Genomic DNA, 7019 nt, shown 5'->3' with positions numbered 1-7019 from the left:
CACAATGGACCCCAATCGTGTCTGTAATTATTGTTTTGGCAAGGGTCATTGGCGAAATGAGTGTCCAGTGTTAAAAAAAAGGTTAAAGCTGGGGTGGTTACCAGCAAAATCATCTGGGGCGGCTGTGTCTTTGCGTAGGGAAGAAAGAGATCGTGCCATTGCTGCTGTGCGGGCGCACACAAAGCCTTCTTCAGAGTTTGAGGATCCAGGGTTGGATCAAGAGCTGACAGGTTCCCCCACTCATCAGGAGATTGACCCTGGTTATGCTGCGTTTGTGTCTGATGGTTGTGTGTCACTGGTAGGAAGTGAGACAAAAGTACCTGTTAAGATACTAAGAGACTCAGGGGCTCTGGAATCATTTATTTTGGAGTGTTAAATTTCTCGTCAAACAGATACTGGTTCCTGTGCTGCTGCCCGAGGGATGGGTTTGACAGTCTTTTCTGCACCAAAGCATAAGTTGACGTTTGTCTCAAATCTGGTGCAAGGTAATGTGGTCATGGGAGTGCACCCTTCGCTGCCTATGGGGGGAGTACAGGTCATCCTAGGGAATGACCTGGCTGGCAGTCGGGTGTGGCCTGACGTGTCGTTGAATATGCTACCCCCCCCAGGTAGAGTCCGAGGATTCCACGGCGCCTTCTGGAGTACATTCTGCCTGTACTGTGACACGTGCTATGAGCCGGACCAGGGGTGAGTCGAGCATTGGGGGTTCAGAAATTAAAGGAATGTCTGTTTCCAGTGCCTGCTTTCCCCTTGCCTGTATCTTGCAGTGAACTTCTCAAAGAACAAAAACAGGACCCCACACTCCAGGCTCTGTACCAGCAGGTTCTCCAGGATGATGAGGTGGAGAGTGCAGCCCTTGGTTATTTTCTACAAGATGGCCTGTTGGTGAGGAAATGGGTTCCTCAGGGAGAGTGTTTTATGGGGGAAGAGACCTTACAAATTGTTCTGCCCTCTAGTGTGAGACTTGCTGTGCCGCAGACTGCCCATGATGGTGTTGTAGGTCATTTGTGGGTAAGGAAAACCTATGATGGGGTGACGCGACACTTTTACTGGCCTCTTATGAAAAGAGACATTTCTGTTTTCATCAAAAACTTGCCACGTTCGTCAGCTGACGGGAAAACCAAATAAGAAGATAGGGCCTGCTCCTTTGTATCCCATTCCAGTTACTGACCAGCCGTTTGAACATCTGATCAGTGACTGTGTTGGTCCCTTGCCATGCTCTAAAGCTGGTAGTAACTTCTTATTCACGGTGATGTGTCACGCTACACGCTATCCAGCTGCATATCCTCTCAGAAACATTACCACTAAGTCTGTTGTAAAGGCGCTGACTCAGTTTATATCTATTTTTGGCATCCCAAAAATAATTCAATCTGATCAGGGGTCTAACTTCAGTTCAAAGTTGTTCGCAGGTGTTAAAACGGTTAAATATTAAACATTGTCAGTCCAGCGCCTACCATCCCCAGAGCCAAGGGGCTCTAGAAAGATTTCACCAGACGTTGAAGTCCCTCCTCCGTGCATATTGCACAGAGTTGGACCGTGACTGGGAGGAGGGGTTACCTTGGCTGTTGTTGGCAGCCAGGGAGGTGTCTCAAGAGAGCTTGGGTTTTAGTCCCAATGACTTGGTCTTTGGTCAAACGGTGCGGGGCCCCCTAGCTTCCTTACACAGGGACTGGCAAGCTGGTCAGGCCATAACAAACGTAAATGGTTTTAAGCAGCGGCTGTACCGGGCTGTGACTGTTTAAGTTAACTTGTGTTTGGTTACTCTCTGCAGTGTCTCTTCCAGTCGGTTCCGGTTTTCTTTTCTCTCACTTAGGTACCGAAGTGCGGCGGGAAGGTTTCCAAATGGCTGCTTGAGGCCGCCTGCAGGGAGGACCACAGTCTTAAGGGGTGGAGTGTGACAACCCTCTCACTCTGCAGCTGGGTCCCCGGCCTAACAAGGCTTCCTGGTGGGAGGAGCTCCGAGAGGGCATCAAAAGCGGCACCAAGGGGTGTGTCTCTCTCTCTCCCCATGATGCTACCACTCAGCAGGGCCTGCTGCACCAGCCTTGTCCTGTGCTGCTTGGAGCTTTTTGGGTTGTTGTGGCAATAAACAGGTTGCGTTTTGTGAGACGAATGTGTGGCCTCCCTTTTTGTTACTAGCCGTGAGCTAGGTGGTAATGATTAAATGCAGTTCTTGAGATTTGCTTCACGTGGGAGTTAAAGGACAAGTCTCGGTCAAAGATAACTAGAGATTCTTTACAGTGGTGTTGGATGCCAGGGCAATGCCATCTACAGAAACCACATCACCAGATAATTGATCTCTGAGGTGTTCAGGACCAGTAAAATAACTTCAGTTTTGTCTGAGTTTAACATCAGGAAGTTGCAGGTCATCCATATTTTTATGTCTTTAAGACATTCTTGAATTTTAGCAAGCTGGTTGGTCTCCTCTGGTTTGATCAATAGATATAATTGAGTATCGTCTGCATAGCAATGAAAGTTTATGCAGTGTTTCCTGATAATATTGCCCAAAGGAAGCATATATAAGGTAAATAAAATTGGTCCAAGCACAGAACCTTGTGGAACTCCGTGATTAACGTTGGTGGTCATTGAGGCTTCATCGTTTACAAATACAAATTGAGATCGATCTGATAAATAGGATTTAAACCAACTTAGTGCGGTACCTGAAATGCCAATCGACTGATCAAGTCTCTGTAATAGGATGTGATGATCAATGGTGTCGAACGCAGCACTAAGGTCTAATAATACCAGTACGGAGATGAGTCCTTTATCTGATGCAATTAGGAGGTAATTTGTAATTTTCACCAGTGCTGTCTCTGTGGTGTTTTCTAAATCCAGACTGAAACTCCTCAAATAAACTATTCTGATGTAGAAAGTCACACAACTGATTTGCGACTACTTTCTCAATGATCTTAGAGAGGAAGGGAAGAGAAAGCTTAGAGATTGGTCTGTAGTTAGCCAACACCTCTGGATTAAGAGTGGGCTTCTTCAGGAGAGGTTTAATTACAGCTACTTTGAAGGAATGTGGTACATGGCCTGTTAGCAAAGACACATTAACAATATCCAGCAGAGAGGTGCCAATTAAAGGCAACACGTCTTTAAGCAGCCTCGTTGGGATGGGGTCTAAGAGACAGGTAGACGGTTTAGAAGTAGAAACCATTGAGGACAATTGGTCTAGGTTAATGGGAGAAAAGCTATCCAAATATACACCAGGGCATACAGCCGTTTCCAAGGCCACTCCTCTTGATGACAGATTGGCAGTAGTTGAGGGCAAGAGAGCATCAATCTTGCCTCTAATAGTTAAAATCTTTTCATTGAAGAAGTTCATGAAGTCATTACTACTGAGGTCTATAGGAATACACGGCTCCACAGAGCTGTGACTCTCTGTCAGCCTGGCTACAGTGCTAAAGAGAACCCTGGGGTTGTTCTTATTTTTCTCTATTACTGATGAGTAATAGGCTGCTCTGGCATTACGGAGAGCCTTTTTATATGTTTCTCTCACCAAACTAAGCGTGATTCTTCCAGATTGGTGGAACGCCATATACTTTCGAGCTTTCGTGAAGTTTGCTTTAGGTCGCGGGTCTGAGGGTTATACCAGGGAGCAAACCTCCTTTGCCTCACTGTCTTTTTCTTCAGTGGGGCTATCGAGTCTAGTGTCATTCTCAGTGAGCCTGTAGCACTATCGACAATATGATCAATCTGGGACGGACTAAAGTTAGCACAGGAGTCCTCCGTCACATTGAGACGTGGTATTGAATCAAATGCAGAAGGAATCTCTTCTTTAAATTTAGCTACAGCACTGTCAGTTAGACATCTGGTGTAGAAACTTTTGACTAACGGTGTATACTCCGGGAGTATAAACTCAAAAGTTATGAGGTAATGGTCTGACAGAAGAGGGTTCTGTGGGAAGACCTCCAAATGCTCAATGTCAATGCCACATGCAAGAACAAGGTGGAGGGTGTGGCCAGAGCAGTGAGTGGGTTTCTGTACTCTCTGACAGAAGCCAATGGAGTCCAACAATGAGATAAATGCAGTACTAAGGCAATCATTGTCAATATCCACATGAATATTAAAATCTCCTACAATAATAACCTTATCAGTTTTAAGGACTGCACTGGCTCCCTGTAAAATCACATTTAAAATTCTCCATTGGACCTGGAGGTGTCTGATGCCTGGTGAGCCGGCCTCCCACCTTGGCCCTGCTGATGCACCTCCTCTCTACCTCCTTCTGTTTCATGGATTGGAGTTCTATTCATACATTGTCATATTCATGTAATGTGTTTATGTAACTTTGTAAATGCTGTTCATTCTGTACACATGACATCTATTGCTTCTGTCCATCCGGGGAGAGGGATCCTCCTCTGTTGCTCTCCTGAAGGTTTCTTCCCTTTTTTCCCTGTGAAAGGTTATTTTTGGGGAGTTTTTCCTGATTCGATGTGAGGTCCTGGGACAGGGATGTCGTATGTGTACAGATTGTAAAGCCCTCTGAGGCAAATTTGTGATATACAAAATAAACTGATATATATATATATATATATATATATATATATATATATATATATATATATATATATATATATATATATATTTTGTAGTGTCACGGTCTGTCGCTAGGACAGGCTAGCCTGGGGCGGTGCAAAAAGAGAGCTGGACACAGGTACGTCCGAGGGTATGTAACAAAAAGTAAAGGTTTATTTCCCATCCCACCAGTAAGGTAACGTCCAAAAACAACAAAGTATCAAAAAAGGGTTCAGTTAGACAACACAAAACATCCCGGAGGAGAAAGTGGTTAATTAACCAAACAAAACTCAACACTGGTGAATCCAAGCCACGAGGTCCTCTTCTTTGTCGTCCTCTTCCAGGTGCTGGTGGGTTCACCTTCCGCTTGTGTTTTCTCTCCTTCCCAGGTGCTCTCTCTTAAGTCTTCCAGCCCTGCCTCAATCAGGTGCCTTAAGCAGCTGCAGCTGGGTGAGCGGTGAGGCAGGCTGGGAGATGTAGTTCTTGCACTGCCGGCCATTTTGTAGCGCCCTTCCACTACCTGTCCCCTTGTGATGCCACATATCCCTCTCCCCGGGCCTGACGTCCTCGGCAGGGTGAATGAGCACCAGAAGGCATCACGGCGGGACAGGGCATCTGCGTTGCCATGGCGTCGCCCTGGCCTGTGAATGACAGAGAAGTTAAACGGCTGGAGGCTTAAAAACCACCTAGTTACCCTGCTGTTTGTTTCCTTATTTTTTGCCATCCATTGCAAAGGTGAATGATCTGTCACCAGAGTGAACCTCCTTCCAAGCAGGTAATATTTGAGGGTTTCCAGGGCCCATTTCAACGCTAGGCACTCTCTCCACTGTGGCATAGTTCTTCTCCCTTGGCAGCAACTTCCGGCTCAAATAAAGAACGGGGTGTTCCTCACCTTCCTTCATCTGGGCTAAGACAGCACCAAGGCCCACCTCAGAAGCATCTGCCTGGACCACGAACTCCTGGCTGAAGTCGAGGGCCATCAGGACTGGTTTCGAACACAAGGCCCTCTTCAGGTCGGTAAAGGCCTCTTCTGCCGCCGGGCACCATACGGGAATGTTTCTTGGTCGTCAGTTCGGTGAGAGGGGCCGCTATCACGGGGATAAAACGTCTGTAATAATTGGCCAGGCCCAAGAAGGATCTCACCTGTTTTTTGGTCAACGGTTTTGGCCAGTCTTGGATGGCAGCGAGTTTCGCCTCCTGGGGTTTCACAAGGCCTCGCCCGATGGTGTACCCCAAGTAGTTGGTCTCCCCAAACGCCAGCCTACACTTTTTGGGGTTTGCGGTCAAGCCTGCCTGTCGGAGGGAGTCGAGGACCTTCTGAACCCGTGGTAGGTGGCTCTCCCAGTCTGGGCTCTGAATTACCACATCATCCAGATAGGCCGCTGCATATTCTCGATGGGGTTTCAGTACTTGGTCCATCAGGCGCTGGAAGGTGGCGGGGGCTCCAAACAGGCCAAAAGGCATCATCCGGTACTGCCAGAGGCCTCCCGGGGTGGCAAAGGCTGTCTTCTCCTTCGACCCTGGAGACAATGGAACCTGCTAATACCCTTTGGTGAGATCCAGAGTGGTTAGGAAACGTGCCTGGCCCAGGCTTTCAATTAGCTCATCGACACGAGGCATGGGATATGCATCAAATTCAGAAATGTCATTTACTTTTCTGAAATCATTACAGAACCGTGCTGTTCCATCAGGTTTGTCAGCCAGGACGATGGGGCTTGACCAGGCACTCTTGGATTCCTCAATCACGTTCAACGCCAGCATCTTCCTTACCTCCTTGTTAATCAGCTTCTTGCGGGCCTCCGGCACCCAATATGGCTTTTGGTTCACCGTTTTTCCCGGCTGGGTGCGTACTTCATGTTCCACCAGGTGGGTGCAGCCTGGGAGCGATGAAAATACCTCCTGATTTCCTTCTACAAGCTCCTTTGCCTGCTGCCGCTGGTGAGGAGAGAGGCCCGGGCCCAACTGCACCTCGTCCCAGGCGGGTTCTCTCGACTCTCTGGGGGAAAGGCCATTGAACAACACCTCTCGATCATGCCATTTCTTTAGGAGGTTAATATGGTAGATTTGCTCACCTTTCCTCTTCCCTGGTTGTCGTACTTTGTAATTGACTTCCCCAACCTTTTCAATTACTTCAAAGGGCCCCTGCCAAGTAGCCAAGAACTTACATTCCACAGTGGGGACAAGAACTAGGACTCTGTCTCCTGGGTTGAATTCCCTGGGTTGTGCTGCTTGGTTATAGGCTGCTCTTTGATCCCTCTGAGCCTTCTCCATGCGTTCCTTCACGATGGGGAACACAGCTGCCATCCGGTCCCGCATCGCCCCCACGTGTTCAATCATGGTACGATGGGGACAGGGTTGCTCCTCCCACGTCTCCTTGGCGATGTCCAGAAGGCCCCTGGGTTTGTGAGAATAAAACAGGTCAAAGGGTGAGAAGCCAGTGGAAGCCTGAGGCACCTCTCTTACCGCAAACAGAAGGTAGGGTAACAGCTGGTCCCAGTTTCTTC

This window comes from Cyclopterus lumpus, chromosome 17 (genome assembly GCF_009769545.1).
Source record: "Cyclopterus lumpus isolate fCycLum1 chromosome 17, fCycLum1.pri, whole genome shotgun sequence".
NCBI classification, from domain to species: domain Eukaryota; kingdom Metazoa; phylum Chordata; class Actinopteri; order Perciformes; family Cyclopteridae; genus Cyclopterus; species Cyclopterus lumpus.
This window is presented reverse-complemented; position numbering follows the sequence as displayed.